This window comes from Typopeltis vanoorti, chromosome 22, assembly GCF_054136105.1.
Source record: "Typopeltis vanoorti isolate ZY-2024b chromosome 22, IOZ_Tvanoo_1.0, whole genome shotgun sequence".
NCBI classification, from domain to species: domain Eukaryota; kingdom Metazoa; phylum Arthropoda; class Arachnida; order Uropygi; family Thelyphonidae; genus Typopeltis; species Typopeltis vanoorti.
Genome location: NC_143570.1, coordinates 58571873 through 58588438, shown reverse-complemented (window position 1 = coordinate 58588438; position 16566 = coordinate 58571873). Strand labels below are relative to the sequence as shown.

Below are 16566 nucleotides of genomic sequence, written 5' to 3'. Positions count from 1 at the left end.
ATCTTAAGCCGGAGGAGATCGAAATGTGGGATTGCAGGTTTAATATAACCTTTGGCAAGAAATGTCTGATTTCACAAAAGTATACATTCCTCCTTTTTTTTACAGGAAGCATCATGCAAGATGTAGTTGGGATAGCTAAGGTACACTATAGTCATGGAGGTAAACCAGGGTTCAATTAGAAATAGTAGATTGGGCTTTGATGGCTGTTAAGTAGTGCTGTATACCATAAACGCACTGATGTCCCAGATGTTGCAACTTCTCTAAAATTGTCATTTTTTCTCCCCATTGTTACTTTTTCTGTTTATTACTGAAAATCCTAACCTTTTTTTTTTCTTCTTTCTCTTTTATATCTGATCTGCACACAATAGGCCACAAAGACCTATAACACATTAGTGCCGTGTGTGGGCAAGAAGAATAGAAAAGAAAAGCAGTCGCACATTTTGCTTGAACAGCTAAGGGTTGTAATATTTGGGGAAGGGAGAGACAGTTCCAAAGAACAGAGGTAGAAGGAATGAAAGAGGAGGCAGTGAAGTTAGTTTGATGAGTGTGTTGGTTAGAAGTGGCTCTTGTTTTAATAATTTTGGAGGAATAATATTGACCAATTCAGCAGAGCACTGTCCATGAAAGTGCCTTGTGCCTCTTGTACAAGAGGCACAAGGCAGAAACTGAATATCTGTACAAGAGCGGGGTTTGAAGTGAGTTTGGGATCATTAATTAGCAAGGTTGCCCTCTTCTGGATAGAATCGAAAAATCTTAGAGGATTTTGGTGCACCACCTCAAATATGGGAGCAACATTTCATGGCTGTACAGATTTGGGCTTTGTATAGAGTTAGCAGTTGTGAAGTAGTCTTGTGCAAAAAAAAAAATAAGTACACCAAGTTTTTTGGTAACTGCAGAAGCTATAATTGAAATATGGTTGTGCCAGGAAAGATCTGAGGTCCAGGTTAGTCCAAGAAGAGAAATCTGACCGTGTTTGAAATCTCAGTATTACTGAAGGGGGAGGGATGCGAACTCTTTTTTTTTGTGAGAGATCAGACAGAACTGAGTTTTGGTGGCACTGAAGTTTACAAGGTTGTCCTTGCCCCACTGGGATATACGAGGAGTTTGAATTGAGTTTGAGAGAGAGAGAAGGATCATTAATTAGCCAGGTTGTCCTCTTCTGGATAGAATCGAACAATGTTTGAAAAGTTTGGTAAAAAAAAAAAGGTATTTTTTGGAAAAAATCACCTTTATTTCTCAACATAGTCTCAATCGAGGTCTACACATTTGGTACAGCAAGTTTGCAATTTTTTCATCCCATCTAAAAATTAGGATTTGTCAAATTGTGCAAAATAGTCATTAACAGCCTTGATGACATCCTCGTTCTAAGAAAAGTTTTTCCCACCAAGCAGAATTTTTAAGTTTGGGAAGAAGAAGTCACACAGGACCAAGTCTGGAGAATACGGTGGATGTGGAACCAATTCGAACCTCAATTCATGCAATTTTGCCAATGCAATGGCTGATGTGGGACGGTGCACTGTCTTCATGAAAGAGCACTTTTTTGTGTGCCAATCTTGGCTGTTTTTTCTTTTTCACTTCTTCTTTTAAACGGCCCAACAAGTACACATAATAGACTCCTGTTACTGTCTTACCCTTTTCCAAATAGTCTATCATGATAATTCCTTGGGATTCCCAAGAAACAGTGGCCCTCACCTTCCCAGTTGACAAAACGGTCTTTGCTTTTTTCGGTGCTCTTTCACTGGGCATTGTCCACTGTTTTGACTGCTGCTTGGACTCAGGTGTGTAGTGGTGGATCCAAGTTTCATCTACAGTCATGAATCAATGCAAAAAATCCTGCAAATTGCAATTAAACATTGCTAAACACTGCATTGAAATGTCTTTTCACATGCATTTTTGATCGACAGTCAATAATTGTGGCACCATCGCGCGTACAGCTTTTTCATGTGCAATTCTTCATGCAGGATGTTATACACCCATTCAGTTGAGATGCCTACAATCTCAGCAATCTCACGCACTTTCACTTGGCGGTCTTCTTCTATAACAATCCATGGATTTTGTCAATCATTTTCTTCATAGTGACCTCAGTCGGACATCTGGAGCAAGTTCATCTTCACTGGACTTACGACCACATTTAATCTCATTTAAATGTGTTAAAATCCAAAAATAAATAGTCTTTAATGCTGGTGCAGAGTCCCCATGAACTGCATTTAACTTGGTTTTGATCTGCACAGCCATCCAAACTTCAAATAAAAGTGATTTTTATCAAGGGGTTTTTCTCCATTTTTATAATAAATGCGAACACGGTCATTTTAAATGTTTGCCAAACGAGAACTATGCATCACATGTGGCCAAAATTTTGCTGGGAGTCACGAAAAAGATGATATGTGCCGACACTGATATGAATGAACGAATTGTGTCACCGTCTATTGGAAATTTACCAAACTTTTCAAACAACCCTCGTAGCTAGGAAATCTGAGTTCAGGTACCTGGTCATTGTAAATATTGAGGATTCTAATACCTGAGCACTACAAGGTTTGTTCAATGAAAAGGAGGAATGGAGAATACTGTCATCAGCAAAACTATGGATTGGTTTGGAAGTCTGTGAGAGCAGGTCATTTATATACAAAAGGAAGACATTAGTGAATGAACAGAACCCTGGAATACTCCTGCATTGGTGGAGAAATCTGAGGCATCCACCACGACAGGGAGTGAGTGATCAGTGAGAGTTGGTGATCAAGTTGCAGAGAGAGGAAGGCAGACTATAGGATGGCAGTTTGTTGAGTAAGCCTCTGTGCCATACCTGATCAAATGCCTTTGAAATGTCGAGGGCAACCATGTGAGTGTCTCCAAATTTCTCCATGACCTGAGTCCATAGGTTAGTGGTGAAAGCAAGAAGATCAGCAATAGATTGCGGGTAGCAGAATCCATGCTGCTGGTCACTGATTAGTTGGTATGTCTCTAAATAGTTCAAGAGTTAGTTGTTTATGACCTTCTCCATAATTTTAGAGAAAACAGAAGTGAGAGAGCAATTGGATGGTAGTTCAATAATGATTTATCACATTTTTTTGGGATGGGCTGGATGTGGACCTGTTTCCATGTTGTAGGGTAGATGCCAGTTGAATAGGATACATTGAAGACGCAATACAGAGGATAGGTGTTAGTTCTGGGACAAAATTTTTTTTTTAACACAACAGGCAGAATACCATTGGGACCAGATGCCTTGTTTGTGTTCAGGTTAAGGATTCTTAGGATTTCTTTTTTGTTAGAAGACTATGGGAGACATGAAGGGAACCATTCTTTGTGGAATGGAGAGAACTTTGGCCAGGTCATCAAATGCAGGAGAATAGTGATGTAAGTAAATTGGCCTTGTCTTTTGGTGAGGTGACTACGGTACCATTAGGATGTGAGAGTCGTGGGTAGAAGTTGTGCTCAATGCCATTTGGGCAGGAGGCGAGTCTGTAACATTTGGCCCTTTCAAAGTCTGACTTGGACTTGGTGGTGATTCTTTTGCAAATGCTGCAAGCTGCAGTATAGGCAGAGAGGACAACTGGAGTTTTGGTCTTGAGCCAATTGTGGTAAGCAAAGATTTTTTTTTCTTTGATAGCATTGCCATACTTTTTTAAGAACCAAGGCTTGGAATAAGGGATGAAAGCATTCATTCCTGTGAGGATGATTTCTGTTATTCAGTCTGAGCAGGTGTTTGGATCAGAAGTGAAGCAGTAGTCGGACCATGGGAAGGAGGAATAGAAGTCACGGAGGTCCTCCCAGATGGCACCCTTGTAGTGCCAAAGGACATGAGACTGTGAAGTGGCGGGTGAAGGTTGTTCTGTGGCAAAACAGACTTGTATGAGGTTGTGGTCCAAGTTTTCAACAGAAAATTGGCAACCACAGTATAGCTGAAAGGGGAGCTTCTTAGGAACAGGTAAAGTGTGTTGGCAAATTGTATTCTGGTAGGAAGATTGATGATCTGAGATAGGTCATTGGTGATGGTGAAAACCACAACATCCCTGCCTGTTTAATTAGTGAAACTGGAGAAGGGGGAGCAAATATGAGTTGTGGACAATGAAGTCCCCAAGATGGATGACCTCACTATTAGGGTATTTAGATTACAGAAAGTCAAGCTTGAGAGAAAGAAAGTTGAAGAGGTCCGAGTGTTTGAGAGAGTTTGGAGAGCAATACAGGGAACATATGAAAAGGGTGGGTTGATTTGGTAGAGAAATTTTGAGCCAAAGCAGTTAAACAATGGGGATTCAAGGATCTGCAGTCTCTGGCATGGTATGTTGGTTCTGATGAATGGACAAGTGCCACCTTTGTGGCAGAAAGAGCTGTGTAATGTATAGTTTGGGCAGATGTAATTGACAATTTGGGTTCTGAAAGGAATAGTAGTTCTGGTTTAGATTACTGAAGGTGGTGATATCTGATCCTGACAGCCAAATAGAGGCTGTCAGGATCAGATATTCACTTTACGAGAAATAGTTGAGAAAGCACGGAATATAACAAAGATGAAGCAATATTAATTATAGAAATACCAAGTTGACATAACTGGTATAAATGAGAAAAAGAAAACAAAAACTGGTGAGAGACTTCTAAACAATAAATATAAGATGACTTCTTAAGGCAACAGTGATAAAGAAAAGAGTAGATAGAGTTTTCAACAATAAATATGAAGATAAAACTTGAAAATGATGAGGACAACTGTTCAGAACATGAACGAAACTATTACTAAGACTATGTTGTTGTTGTTATGTTCCATAGTCATGTTCAACTCTGGTGATTCTATGAGCATATGCTCTCCATTCAGATCTGTCCCTGGCCATATCTTTCAGAAGTTCCAGGTGCATTCCATTTGCTTCTTTAAGTCCATCCACCCATCTAATTCTTGGTCTTCCTCTTCTCCTGCTTCCATCAACTTTAGCATGCATCATCTTCTCTAGACTGTCATTTGCTCACATAATATGTCCAAAGTATGACAATTTTCACTTGATGATCATAGCCTCGAGGGAGCAATCTGGCCTTATTCTGTCTATCACTGATTTATTGGTTTGCTTTGCAGTCCATGGTATTCTTAGTAAGCATCGCCAAACCCATAATTCAAATACATTTATCTTCCTTCTTTCACTATTTCTCAGGGTCCGACTTTCACATCCTTACAGTACCACAGGGAATACCACTGCTTTCACAATTTTGATTTTTGTTGCGAGGCTAATAACTTTATCTTTAAAGATCTCACTTAAATTTGTCATTGCTTTCCTTCCGAGTAATAATAATCTTCTAACTTCTTCAGTAACGATACCCATCTTTATTAATTCAGGATCCTAGGAGTACAAAATTGTTAACTACTCCCATTTTCTCCCCATCTACTTCAAAATCATTAAGTTCAGATGTTGCCCTAACTTTTGTCTTTTTGAGGTTAAGTTTAAGGCCATATTTAACATTTTCTTCTTTAACTTTCATTATAAGTTCCTCTAAATCTTCTTTGCATTCTGCTAGCAAGGTGGTATCATCTTCATACAACAAATTAATATTTCTTCCACTAATTTTAATTCCAATTGAAGACTCCTCCAGCCCTGCCATTCTTAAAATGTATTCGCTGTATGAGTTAAACAGGTACGGAGATAAAATACATCCTTGTCTTACCCCTTTACCTATTGTGAAATACTCAGTTTCTCCAAGATCTGTTCAGACAGTAGCTTCTTGTTCATAATAAAGATTTCTCAGAAGGATAATGAAATGCTCTGGGACTCCCATTGTTCTTAACACATTCAACAGTTTCACATGATCTACAGAGTCAAAAGCCTTACTATAGTGAGGGAAACAAAAGGTAGACATTCTTTTGATATTCCTGTGCTCTTTCTATTATCCATCTTGCATTGGCGATCTGATCTCTTGTTCCTCTGCCTTTTCAAAATCCTGCCTGTTCGTCTAGCATTTCTCTCTTCATGAATGGTTTCAGTCTTTTCTGAATAATCTTAAGATTTTACTTGTATGAGAAATCAGTGCTATAGTTCTGCAATTTTTGCACCGCCTTTCTTCAATAAAGGTATATAAACCGATTTTTTTCCATTTCCTAGGCCATGTAGTTGTGATCCAAATTCGTTGACATAGAGCTGTTAAATTTTTAACTCCCTCTTCTCCCAGGGCTTTGAACAGCTCAATAGGTATTCCATCCCTTCCTGGTGCTTTCTTACTGGATAGCTGTTTAAGTGCCCACTTCACTTCACTGAGTAATTTTGGAGTCCTTTCTGTAAAGGGCTTTTGTATACTCTTTCCATCTTTCTTTGAAGTCTGCAGTCTGTAATTACTTTTCAATATTGTAACCTTGGCGCTGAACTTCCCTGTCAGTTCCCTGATCTTTTTGAAAAGATCTCTTGTTTTGGTCTTCTATTTCTTGGCATTCCTGATTAAAGTATTTTTCCTAGTCTCTTCTGGCTTGTCAAAACTCTTCATTCCAATGCTGAACATCCTGCAAATTTCCTGTGGTCTTCATATTCCTGAGCAGTTTTGATGCCATCTTCTGACAGCCATTTAGACGTCTTACAAACTGTTGGAATATTCTTCTTTACTTCTGTTTTAATTATATCTTTAATCTCTTCCCACAGTTCATCTGGTTCTCTTTCACACAAATTGAGCCATTCCTTACATGCTAGAATTCTCTCTCTCTCTCATCAATATTGTTGGATTCTAATTATGTAGAAAATAGAATAAATGTTATTTGATTCAGAATCCAACATGATTTTCCATCACAGAGGCCGCATTGTAAATATTATTTATTGTAAATAACGTAAATGTAATTTGATATCATATAACTACCTTAATTATATCAATTATTTAATTATTTAATCAAAGAAATGTGTTAATGGTAAATAGATTCTGTATTAATTATTATTAAGCTATTTTATTTATTGTTATGTCAATATTATAGAAGCTTACATTTGTAATTTAACTACGCAATTATTGAAATGCAAATATTCTATTTATTCTTTTTGTGAAAGTTTAACGTTATGTAATAACTGAATGTAGTTATATAGCCTAATGTAACATTCGCGAGAATGTTTACGTTTATCGGTTGTCATAGAGACGCGTGAAATAAACGAGCGCGTGTGAAGGGAGCGTGGACAGAAGAAGAAGAGAAAATAGATACGTAGTAGTAAGCAGGGAGTCGGAACGGAACTTTGGAACTATAAGGTAGCAAGGAAGTAAACTAAAGAAGTAGAAGTAATTAAAAGATTCCTAAGGATAGGAGTTGAGTAGATATTTTTTTTATAAGTGAATCTTATAGTTGGCTGAAAGCAAAATCAGCCGTAGTAATAAAAGGAAATTATTGCCGTAATCGGATAATTAGAGAACTGGACATTCAACGAAGAATTCTGAATAAATCCAGTCAGTCTACAATTACGACTTATTTCTATACTACGAAAAAAGGAATTGTACGGAGTTAAACTAGTTGATGAATGAAAAATAAGAATAATTAATGTACCTTACAGTTGTTATCTGGAGTTTTTGAAGCGCGATTAGTAATGTTTTAGTTATTTGGTATCTCGCAAGTGTGATAAATACAATTTGAAAGTGTGCTCACAAAATATTGGAAGTACTGAAGATTATTTCTGGTAAGGACAGTCATATTAGTTTATTTCAGTGTATGAAGATTTAAGTATTAGTTCCGTTGCGCTGTTTCTAACATTAACTGTAGCATACCATCGAGGCTGAGACTTGGTTAGTGCCTGTTAAGAGTCAATCGTAGAGTGTAGTTGAGAGATACAAGGAAACTGATTGAATAAGAAATTCTATTGTAATAAATTGAGTAAGGAAACTTTGTGATTCTGAAACTGTGAATTTGTGTATGAAAGTTTGGAAGATTGATTTATTGTGAATGACTTGACCTGATGTACTAGCTTGACTGAGTTGTCATATTTAAAGGTGGAATACATGTATTTGTTATATAACCATATATTAAATGTTTTGCTTGTTAATTTAAATATTGTGTTTGCCTGAATTTCTTTTTACTGCACTGTTCACAAAAATTCGGATCTAGCGGGAATCCCAGAAAGAAAGAAAATAAATACCATCGGCCTGAATGAGTGAAAAGACTGCTAACTAATTTTAAATTAATCCTACTAATTCATATAGACTTATCTAAGGATAGAGTGGCGCAGTATAATAGAAATTTCTCTACCCTTAGATCAGTGATTAATTTGCAATTAGTTTTCCTTTATTTTATGAAAGTGACTTTTAGCAAGATGGCGGATTCGAACGTCGAGAGAACACGTCACAACAATATCATTACACACTAAGTAATGATGTCTTAATTCACAGTTGCAGGCACCTATGCAAATCTAGTTTCCTTGACTATTCACATTCACTCTCTAACTAATCAGTAAATTTCTCCAAGCACCTGGCACAAAACAATTTCAGTGTAATCCATCTTACAAGTACAAATCCTTCCATAGCATCACCACCCTTCCAATCAGTATAACATTATAAAAACATTGATTGACAAATTAAAACTGATTTGTTCAGATGACAATGCCCCAACCACTGAACACACATACACAATACCTTCTTAGTCAATGGCTGCAGCTCCCCAATGCAATCAAAAAAAAAAAAAATACTGTCACCTCTACTCATATTCACCATCCCAGTATGTTCATGGTACTTCTGAGAAGTTAGCTAAAATCATCATCATCAATTTCTTGATATCCTTTTCCTTATGATGTATTCTTGATATGTATTCTGAAGGAGGGAGCAGGCTATTATGACAGCACTACATGATAAATTTAATTATTATTACTCTCTTATCAACAATTTTCTTCCAAATGACTATTGACTGTACTCCAATATTGTCGTACCTAACATTTTGTTCTTCTAAGACATTTCTGACTGAATTAATCCACCTAAACCAGGGGTCTTCAACCTTTCAGACAGTGCAGACTGCATTAAAAATTTCAATGAAGCCCATGGGCCACTAAGCTATACTGCAGTATTTAGAATTGTAAGATGTTTTCCATATTCACAAGGAACGCTGTGCATTTGATAATTTACATAAAATCCTATAAAAAAGAAACTCAGCTTTAAGAGCGTAGGTAGGAGTCAGGTTCATGATAAGTAAATATAATCAATACTTGGAAAAAGATAATTTAATGAAGAAAACATTAATTTTTTGCAATGTCAATAGGCAACTTGGCAATGTTTTTCCTTGGCCAGATTGTCGATGTTGGCATCAATGTTGGAAGACATTATGTGCAGAGTATTCTTGAGATGTTGGTTGGTAATCTGAGTTCCTGTCTTGGACTTCACATGCTTCATTCTGGAGAAGAACTGCTAACATAAGCATTTGCTTCCTAACAAAGCACACATCTTCAAAAAATGCCGGTGAAGATTAGGTAATGCATCCTCAGAAATGTAGTCTGTAAAATGTAAGCAAGGGCACATTGAATAATTTTTCTCTCAAACAAGAGTTGTTTTGCAGTTCAAGCAGCTCCATTTGTACTGAGCCTGGCATTTTCGGTAGCACTGATACTGAATGGCACTGAAAGTAAATCTAAAGATGACTGTTGGTTACAAAAATCACCAAATCACCAAATATATGGCATGTTTCAATTTGTGGTAGAATTTTATTTGAAGTTAGCATCTGTGATCTGTCATAATGACATCAAGAATTTCAAATGCAATCAAACAAACACTTTGTGTAATTGAAAAATTGGACAATAGTTTTAGTTAGATACTGTGTTTCCGGTGCTTTGCTTGCCTATACAGCGTAGTTTCTGTGAGAGGGGTACATGTGATTCATTAGTTAGGTGCCGTTTTTATTCCAGCTGTCTCTAATTGCACTATTTGTTGAGAAATATATTACACAGACTGCAAAAGTCTCTGTACCTTATTCAGGGATACAATAAAACTATTTTTTTTTCCTTGCATCTACAGTATATAATGGCTATTGGAGAGGGCGTGTTGTTTTTTGTGTGGGAGGTATATATGCAAAACCTTTTTTTAATGTCTTTTTTCGTAAAGTGAAATCAGGGGTGCCAGTTATACACGAGGGCAAGTTATATTCGACGGTAAGCGTTCGCCAACAAGTCAACATCCTTCTGCTGCTTCCCCTGCTCCACTGACTTCTATTGTGAGTTACAATGCATAAATATTTTTCTCACTACATTTTTTTTTCTTTCTTCTTTCAAACCAACATCATTAAAATCAATTTAATAATGCAATAATCAATTTTAATAGTGAATAATATTATAAATTTTTGGTGATCAGAATGGAATATGTCAATGAAACTTATTGACATACCCCATTAACCAGAAGTTAATTTAATGATGTTGGCCTGAGGAAACTACAATATTGTAGCATTAGTTCTGTGATTGATAACTAATTTAAATGCGTACTTTTATATTTGTCGACATGCTACACTGTACTCTTTATGATTATGCCATAATTAGTTATTAATACTTCTTTACTAAAATAAATAACCAAAAGGCTTTACATCGATGATACGAAATTATATAAATTAAGTAGATATTAAATACAACATTATTTCAAAGCCGACTACAGAAACTATAGACGTTTCTTGAGAAATTTGACCTGAGATCCTACAGGAATACACTCGCCAAATTTCCCACGAAAATTCTATAGTTACTGTAGTTGGCTTTGAAATAATGTTGGATTTAATATCCACTTAATTTATATAATATTAATACTTATGTTAGCTTAATGTATGAACTTTAAAAAAATGAGAACAGTATTTACGAGTAAGTTTGTTGGGACTGAGCCCTCTAATACAGTAAGAATAAATAAAAATACAGTCTATAGAAAAAGAATTGATTAGGATTCCCTGACCTTTCCCTTTTGTAATCGTACATGCGTTCATTGTGCATTTCGCACCGCCAGTAGGCAGACACAAGCAACAGCAAGTGCATTATTGCTGCATATGATATTCAGTTTTAACCTCTTAGCAATAATGGTCACTTCCAACTTCAAATTCTTTGTACACTCCTGTATCTTGAACAGGCATGAAAATATCAAAATCAACAATGATGCAGCATAGCCAAAGAGGCTTTTCTTATTTCTTGTGTCTTCTCTCCACATGAACTTGTGCACATCTTTATGTTGGAGCATAGTGTTAGTAATGACTAATGTGTGTCCTGAGTAGAAATCCAGCAAGTACTTACCATTATTACTAGCTTTGCATTTTTCTCCAAATTTTCCCTAAACATTTCTATATGGCTAGTGGGATTCCTTTCCTACTTTGCTGTTTAGATCTCCAACAAGGACCACTTTTTCCAATTGCTGTTCTAATGATTCAAAAAATTCTTCCACTTTTTCCTTAGAAGAACCTTCTGTGGGACCACAGGCACAAATAAGTTTCATTGTCCATTTCCCCATTTTGAAGTGTACCACATCACTCTACTTGAAACTGCATTCTAATCAAGAAGTTTATCTTTATGATTGGTGTTCAATGCTATCCCTACTCCTTCCTTTACTTGATCATTATTGCTTGAATATAACATCATATACTTACTACGAGGTGTGGCTATTAAATAACGAGACTGGTTGCAAAAATGTGGTTTATTATTACAATTGTACAACTTTATAACAGCACTACTGAATAACAGCACTACTGAAGCAAACAACACCTAATGACTTACAGCACTGCTATCTGCTTCAGTAGTGCTGTTATTTTCTTCTTTACCTCATCCACTGAAAATGGGATTCAATGTAGATTTCAACTTTGGAAAAAGGTAAAAGTCACATGGAGCTAAGTCTGGCGAGTAAGGTGGATGGTCCAACACTGGGATCTTCTTATCAGCCAGATACTGTTTTACAGATAGTGCACTGGAACATTGTCCTGATGGAGAATCCAAGCGTTGTTCTTCCACAGATTCTTCCTCACTCGTTCTCTCAGCTTGGCCAGAACCTCAAAGTAATAATGTCAGTTAACTATCTGACCCTCTGGTACCCATTCAACCATTACCATGCCATTGATAAAAAAAAAATAAAAATAAAAAAAAAAACACATTGGCATTGCCTTCAGTTTTGACTTGCTCATTCTTGCTTTTTTCATTCTCAGAGTGATGTCGGAGTTTCCCAGTGCATCGATTGTCTCTTTGTTTCTGGAAACAAATACTGGAAAATCCATGTCTCATTGCATATGATGATCTTCTCCTGCAAGTCCAGCTCCACTGTCAGCCAGACCTGTAGTGGATGAGGTAAAGGAGAAAATGGCAGCACTACTGAAGCAGATAATACCTGATGACTTGCAGCACTGCTTCCAACAATGGAAAATTTAAATGCAACGGTGCATAGATAGAGGAGGGGAGTATGTTGAAGAGGATAGCAATTAAGTTGTTCAATTGTAATAATAAACCACAATTTTGCAACCCGTCTCATTACTTAATAGCCATAACTCATATTTAGTAAGATCTCACATGTTTTTGTCTTAGTAATGCCAATTATGTTCATTTGGTATTTTTCTAATTCTTCTGCAAGTTTGATTTCCTTTCCTGCCTATTTTCATATTGCTTTTTTTGTGGATTTTCATACCAAATCTACAGATTGATGCTAGATTTATACACATAAGTATAACTTTATTTGCATAAAGTGAAGAGTCAAATTGAACATTTCCAATTTAATGCCACTTTCCTTCTAATTGTTATCATTGTGGAACAATGGGGGGGGGGGAGAAACTTTGTCTTACACCTAATTTTGCATCAAACCACCTTCTAGCATTTTGTTGGCACCTTGTCATATACCTTATCCAGATCTATAAACTTTAAATGTTGATCCTTGTTATATTCTCCTGATTTCTCAAGTATTTGTCTTAAAGTGAAAATCTGATACTGACAATCTTCTACTTATCCTGAATTTTCTTCATACTTCAAATCTCCTGTATACTCTTGTGTCTCTGGACCAGCATAAAGATATCACTATCAGTAACAGAAAACACCATGAGACTTCTTTTTCTTGTGTCTTCTCTCCAAGTTAATTTGTGCATATTTTTAGGATGCATTAGTAACAACTAGTCCATGTGCTGAACAGAAGCTTAACAGGTACTTACTATTCACTGTGTTCTTTCCTCTCAATTTTCCCAAAGTATTTCTTTCTGTATGTCTAGCATTTATTTCCTACTCTACTAGTTTTCTAGTAGAGTAGTAAATAAATTAGAGTAGTAAGTAAATAAATTTCTAGTAGGGTAGGAAATAAATGCTAGACATACAGAAAGAAATATTTTGGGAAAATTGAGAGGAAAGAACACAGCGAATAGTAAGTACCTGTTAAGCTTCTGTTCAGCACATGGACTAGTTGTTACTAATGCATCCTAAAAATATGCACAAATTAACTTGGAGAGAAGACACAAGAAAAAGAAGTCGCATGGTGTTTTCTGTTACTGATAGTAATATCTTTATGCTGGTCCAGAGACACAAGAGTATACAGGAGATTTGAAGTATGAAGAAAACTAGGATGGACCTTTCCTTTTAATTCAGAGAAATTTTTTAAAATTTAGAAGAACAGGAAGAAGTAAAAATATGTGGAAAAAATATAAATAATCTTTGTTATGCAATTAATATCCATTGATTGCTGAGAAAGAGGAAGCCTTGCAGAGGTTCATAGAACAAATAAACATGCAAAGTAAAAAATATAGCCTTAATTAAATTCCAAAAAAATAATAACAACAACTAAAGTTATGATAGTAAGCAGAGAAAAATATACCCCAAAGTTAAATATTACATTTATTTAGAATACTTAATTACAGAGGAAGGAAAATGCAAAAGAGAGATTAGGAGAAAAATAGAAATTGCAAAATCAACCTTTAACAGAATACACTAACATCAATGGAAATAAGCAAAAAAGCTATGTGAAAAATGATTAACATGGACAATAAAAAAGGAAGACAGTAGTAGAATTGATGCTTTTGATATGTGAATATACAGAAGAACATTGAAAATCTCAGGTTTCAAAAGGAGAGAAATGAAGACATTTTGGAGACTATGTGTACTAAATTGGAATTAATAAAGAATATAAAAATATATATATATACACACACAGTAAAACCCCGTTTTTACATTCCCGTAATGTATGTTTTCCTGCCATTTACGTCATTTTCTGTTGGTCCCATCTTAAGGCCAATTTTTAAGATATATTGCTTTCTAGCCATTAACAACTTGATGTGGATGTTATTTCCCGTGATTTGTGTTTTTTCTCGGGTGACAATACTGATTTTCGAATCGATTTCCTCTCATTCAAATCGATTTCTGCGAAAATCTGTACATTTCTGTTTCCAGATGGTGTTGTTTTCGGCTGTAGTTTTGTTTCTGCCATCATGGTGACTTGCATGCTTGCAGCAGTGATGTAGTGATGAGCGATACTGTGATTTTTCAATCACAGTACAAATTGATATTGCAGAATTTCTGCTACGTAATTTAGCATGTGAAAGTTGCTTTCAAGTTGCGGTGGTGGATTATCCATGTTAGTAACGTGGAGAAAAAGGACAGAAAATGTATTTCAGTAGAAGAAAAGATGGCAATTCTGCTATGTGTAGATTGGCATACTGGAACATGTGTGCATTTAGCAAAAGATCTTGGACTCTCCGTGTCCACTTTGAACACGATAATAAAAAACAGGTCAAGCACTGAACTCAATGCAAAGCGATCTGGCGCTATGTCAAAAAAACCGAAAATACAGTATATCCGGACATCGACATATGATGAATTGGATAAACTTGTGGCGGAGTGGTTTGTTTCTACGAGAGTGCCGAGTATTCCAGTTGATGGTACTATACTCCGAGCGAAAGCCCTTGAATTTGCTGCAAGGTTAGGATTAATGGTTTTACTGCGTCAAATGGATGGATTGATCGTTTCAAGACTCGTCACAATATTGTGTATAATCAAGTGTGTGGAGAAAGTAATAGTGTTGCAGGGGAAACTGTAAACCAGTGGAAACATGAACTAAAGACTATTATTCAGGACTATGAACCGAAAAATATTTTCAATGTTGATGAAACTGGGCTCTTTTATAACATTCTGCAAAGTAAAACATTGTGTTTTAAAGGAGAGAAGTGTCACGGTGGAAAACTCAGCAAGCAGAGGGTAACTGTTTTGCTCATGATCAATGCTGATGGATCAGAAAAATTACCTCCACTGGTAATTGGTAAATTTAAAAAGCCAAGGTGTTTTAAGAACATGAAAAATCAGCCTACTAAGTATGATGCCAACATTACAGCACGGATGACCACCGGCATCTTCACATCCACCATGCATGCTCTGGATGCTAAAATGGGTACAAATCACCATAAAATACTACCACTGCTAGACAAATGTCCTGCACACCCTAAAGATCTGCAGCTCAGAAATATTAGATTAGTGTTCTTTCCCTCCCTAATTGTACAAGTGAGCTTCAGCCATTAGATCTGGGCATCATCCATGCATTTAAATGGAAATATAGAAAAATTCTTGTTGAAAAAGCTGTCTTTATGCATGATAATGGTATGGACCCAAAACAAATCACCATATCAATCCTTGATGCCATGTATTATGTGGCCAAAGCGTAGTTGCATGTTACTACTGAAACCATATCCAACTGTTTCCGGAAGGCAGGAGTTATGTTTGTGGATGAGGAGGAACAACTATAGGAGGAAGAAGACGATATGTCAGAGCCCAACAACTGCTATGTGATGGATGAGGCTTCCTCATTTCAAGACTATGTTGATGCTGGTGTGATCAGATCAATGGTACCAAATGTAGAAGACATCCATTCCAACCACCTTGGTGAAGAAGAAGAAGAGGAAGAAGTGGTTGAAGACTGTGATCAAGAACCTACCGTCGCTACTAGTAAAGAAGCAATGGTAGCTATCTGTTTTGAGATGGTATATTGCAAGTGCATCAGGAGACGATGGGACATTTAATGCCTTATACACTGTGGAGAGGCAGGTAAAACTTATGAGAGTGCAGAAAAAGCAAAAATAATCAATAATTAAAGATATTTTTAAATAGATAAATATACATAATCATAAATTAATTTATTTTCAGTTATTAAATTTTGTAATCTAGTATGTAGACTCACATATTAGCAGTAAGTCATCTTTTAGCCTTTTTTTAATGTTTTTTTTACATTTCCTGCTATTTACACTTTTTTCCATCAGTCCTCTGGAAAGTGTAAAAAATGGGTTTTACTCTATATATATGGGTCATATGGTGAGGCATGAATCTTCAAAAAGACTTATAAGAGGAAAACATTGAAGCCAAGTGAAAGAACGGAAGATAGTGAACTATGCAGAGAGCAGCCCAAGAGAGAAATAGATGGATCCATTATAGCTAACCTCCTCAATGGAGATGACACTTGACAGGTGAAGCACATTACTCTACTTGAAGTTGTCTGGAAAATACTGTAGCTACTCCTTCCTTCCTTTCCCATATCAGTATTGCCTAAATAACATCTTCAATAAATTATTTATAATTAAAAGAATGAAACCATTTTTTTTAAAATTCAGTAACAATTATTATCATTATCATCTAAAATCTTCAGAGACATAAAGACTTGTCAACAGAGGCTGTAGATCACCTACACTAGCTGTCA

General features: G+C 36.2%; 1 protein-coding gene across 2 annotated transcripts in view; it reads right to left on the bottom strand.

The window, feature by feature from the left end:
• LOC150094439 (aladin-like) overlaps positions 1-16566 on the bottom strand; it is a 401031-nt gene that overhangs the window by 153134 nt on the left and 231331 nt on the right. The gene's annotated exons all lie outside the window — the stretch shown is intronic.